Genomic DNA, 4,269 nt, shown 5'->3' with positions numbered 1-4,269 from the left:
CTTCCTGCCCTTTGGGCAGGGGGCTGGACTCGATGATCTCCCGAGGTCCCTTCCAGCCCTAATGTCTATGAAATCTATGAAACTTGAGAGAGGAAAAAGAAAATGGAAATGTCAGTTGATGCAGAAAGAGAGAAAGCTTAAAAGAAACCTTCATTATATTTTAAAGGATTTTTGCCTCAGTAAGGCCTGGAGGACTAACCCTTGCCTCAGCTTCCTTCTCCAAAGGAATATAATGTATTCCATAGAAGACCTTATTCTGCATATACTCTCCCTCCATAGTAGATTGCAACATAATTAATTATGTCTTCTTGAATTTGCCTTTATCTGTCTGTGTGGAGAGAGAGAGTAAACTTTGTCCTTTAGCACAGATGCAAAGATAGATTAAGAACTGTAAACCAGTTTTATATCAAGGAATTGCATGATGTCACTACAGAGCAGTACTTCACAGTATTGTGGTGACAGGACAGTGATGTCACTCTGTTATCTGTTACCCTCTAACCTATAAATTGTACAGGATTTAACAAATAGCCTTGGAATATACAGAGAAATTAAAGTACAGAGAATAATTAGACAAAATCCTTTCATGTAATAACTCGATTGCATTAATAGTAGGAGAACTACTGTTAATTTCTGGCAACAATAAAAGGCCCTTTAGGTCTTGAAAATAAACCTAGATATTTCTATATTTATATATAAACAGTTTTATTTTCTAGTTGTCTTTGTTTCAAATAGTATGAGATTTAGAATACATTAACATTTTTTAACATATTTAAAATGTTCTCCTTAATAAACATGAGAACCTTCAGATAAGTAAAACCAGACAAAAAATACCCAAGGAATGTCTGTTCACATAAGCCATAGTTCTCATAACATGATAGTAGTTCAGTCTTCTTTCTGTTTGCCACTTGAGGTACCTGCAGAATATGTGAGATATAGTTTATACACTGGTCTATATTTTCAAAAGGGCTTATTACCAGCCATTTACAATAAATCTGTACGGAACTGTAATGTGCAGGATATACATAAGTTCAGATGGGTGTGTATAGCACTTCGGGGTCCCGGGGTAGTCGTGATGCCCCCAAGTGACTCTGCGACTGTGTCCCACTCTGCCCCTAGGGTGCCTTTCCTTCTCACCCACCACACCTTGATGGAATAATAATTATAGGGAGGTTGTCCACAGGCCTTTGCATAGCCCTGGTTCAACTGAACCCCCACTAGAGATACCCAGCATCCTACTGGTCCTTACTATTCCCCAGACCCCTCACTGAGCCTCTCTAGTCAACCATGCCCTGCTGGGCACATAACTCCTTAGCTTAGGAGCTAATTGTATGGCTCCAATCCTCCCCTACACCATGCCCCAAGTCTTGCAGGCATTACCGTAATTATGTTTTCCTGTTGGACCTTCGGCCTCCTCAGCCTCTGTGCCTTTACTCTAGTTAGGCCCTCTAGCCCAGGCCCACTGTATTGGACCTGGCTTTGAGGCACTACCTCTGGTTTGTCCCTTTTGGATACCAGGTCCCTGGCCCCATTTGGCTGTGCCCCCCTTGGCACTGGGCTCCTGGCCCCTGTCTAGTCATGCCTGTTTTGGGTACTGAGCCCCTGGCCCCTATCTGGCTCCATAGCCTTGCACTCTGCCCCTTTCTGGGCTCAACAGCTGTTCATGCCTTAAGCCTGCCCCTGGCAGGGCTCAACGTGATCATGTGCCCCATTGACACCAATGTACTGTCCTTACAGTTCCAACCCAAATCACCAGTGTAAGCGTAACATGATATAAGCCCCTGGGCTATAACCTAAACTGCAGCAGAGGAAGTAGCCCTCTGCCCCTTTAAAAGGGCAAACCTTCCCTCACTCCTTGTGCTGGCATACTTCCCAGCCTGGGCTCCTTATGAGTTGCTCAAACCTCACTGTTCCTGCAGGCAGCAAAGCAGTCAGTCTAGCATCCCTGGGTAGCTCTCCAGCACTTTGTGGCTGGCAGGGCTAGACCAGCTTGCTAGCCCAAGGCCCAGGTTTATACCCTCCCAGGGCCCTTCCCCTTTCCAGTCAGTAGACTGCCTGGGCTACCTGCAGGTGTCCCAGGCTCTCTGTTGCAGTGTGCAGTTTTACACATGAATAGGCAACTGCAGGTCCAAATTTAGAAGCAGTGCCATACCTGAACTGTGAATGGTATCCTAAGATAACTGATCAGATAGCTGCCAGTATTTGTATATCCTTTTTTTGGTTTTTGACATCAGAGGTAGTAATTACTTTAGCAAGAAGGAAGAAACTTGGATTTTTTTCCTAAAATATGTGCTTTCCATCCTCCATTGGTGGAGTCCACTTCTTCCAGTTGCTCCTCATCCTCCTTCTCTTCGCTACTGGTTCTTTGGTTGCTCTAACTACTTAAGTGTGCCTCAACACAGAACATATGATATAGCTGAACAGATGGGGAATCAAGCGAAGGTGCCTTTTGCCTCACAGTTTCCATCCCTCCCTCCAGACTGTAAAACAGTGAAGGTGAAAGATAAGGATTGTGGTAAACTGAGAAAGAATTAGTACCAATGTGCTAGACTGTCATGCTCTCCAATCACTTAGCTGGAATTTTTTACTTCCTTTAGGAGAGATTTCAAGAAGTACCCAGGGATTCAAAAGCTTCAAGAAGAAAGAAGAGGGATATTGAAGAATGGAGAAGTGAAAAAAGTAGGAGTGACAGGACAGTATAGGAAAATTAGACTGGTCTACAATGGAGATCAGTCTAATGAAGAGAGAGAGGTCCCAAGAAAGTAAAAAGATTCCACATTCCCCATTCATTCTCAAAGTTACTTTAAATTAAAAGTTTGGTACATTCACAAACCTCAGTTAAGACTTGCAGCCATTAGGCAAAAATGAACGGAAGCCATCCAGTCCCCTCTATCAAAGCTTATTACTCCCTCTCATACAAGAAATATGTAGACACACTGAAGACAAGAATGTGTCACACAGTTGGCAGATGCATATCCTGGGTTTACCGGGTAAGGAATTGGCAAGAAAGGTCACTTGGGATACATCACTTTGAAGGATAGTGGCCACTTGAAGGCAAACTGGCAGGGATTAGTTCATTTCCAAGCAAGCACCATGCAAAGACAATAAAAGAACCTATACTCTACAGCAGGAGTGTCAAACTCATCTGGCTCTACAGGTTGATGAGTGGCATTGGACTGGTCCACAAGCCAGATAAATGGCATAGGGCCATCCTCTCAGGCCAGATTAGGTCCATGAGGGCTTCTCCCTCCACCCCTGTCTACTGGCCAGTCTGGGACTGCCTACTCTGACAAGTCCAAGGTGGGCACCTTTTAGTCTGAATCCCAGACTGGCTGAAGCAGGCACCACATACAGCACAGTCCCAGACCAGCCAGAGCAGATGTTGGATCCAGCATGCACGGGACCCACAAAGTCCTCCCCACTCCAATGGATGCCAGATCCAGCATTCCCTCTGGCTGGTCAAGAACTGTGCTATACATGGCACCCACCATGGACCAGCTGGAGTGGCACATGAGGTTCATGTCCCAGACTAAATAGAGCAAGCACTGCATTTGGTGCAGTACTGGACTGGCCAGAGTGAATGCCATTGGCATGCAGGGGGTTCCTGAACTAACCCTGCATGGGTGTTGTGTGCAGCACAGGTCCCAGAGCAGTCACCACGTGTGCTGTATGTTTCAGGCCCTGAACATGGAGCCAATCCAACATGTATTAGTGCGGTGTGTGGGTCACCTTGAGACCCCAGGCCAGCACCGGGAGTCAGATCTAGCAAACAGGCCATATCTGTGATGCCTCTGCTCTACAGTAAAAATAAATGGGGTTCAAGAAAGATCAAATAGAGAATAGAGAGGTAGGAGGGGCTACAGCTACAGGAATTTAATCATGGCACTTTCCTACCCAAAATGGTGGGGGTGGTGGCTGCTTTGTCACTATATTTAAGTCATTTGGCTCTTTCCCAAATTCGTAACACATCTCCTGGTTCTAGATTAGGCACCTCCTTTCACCAATGAGAAAAGAGTTGTAAAATCTATCTCTTTGTATAAGTAATTCACACTCTTCAAACTTCCCCTTTACCTATTTCTTGCTCACAATGTAGGCATATGCACACCTTTTACCATTTACATTGAATGTCTGGAGGTACAACCGAGCAAGTCATACTTTTGGTTTGCATTATTTGGAACCATATTTGATAGGCCTATCAGAAATAGAGGACTTGCTCTAAGGTCCACTCAAGTCAGTAAGTGTCTTTCAGTGATTCACTGCATTTTGAATCAA

The sequence above is a fragment of the Crocodylus porosus genome, unplaced genomic scaffold, assembly GCF_001723895.1.
Source record: "Crocodylus porosus isolate Cpor-Errol unplaced genomic scaffold, CroPor_comp1, whole genome shotgun sequence".
Taxonomy (NCBI): Eukaryota; Metazoa; Chordata; order Crocodylia; family Crocodylidae; genus Crocodylus; species Crocodylus porosus.
Note: the sequence above shows the minus strand (reverse complement) of the source record.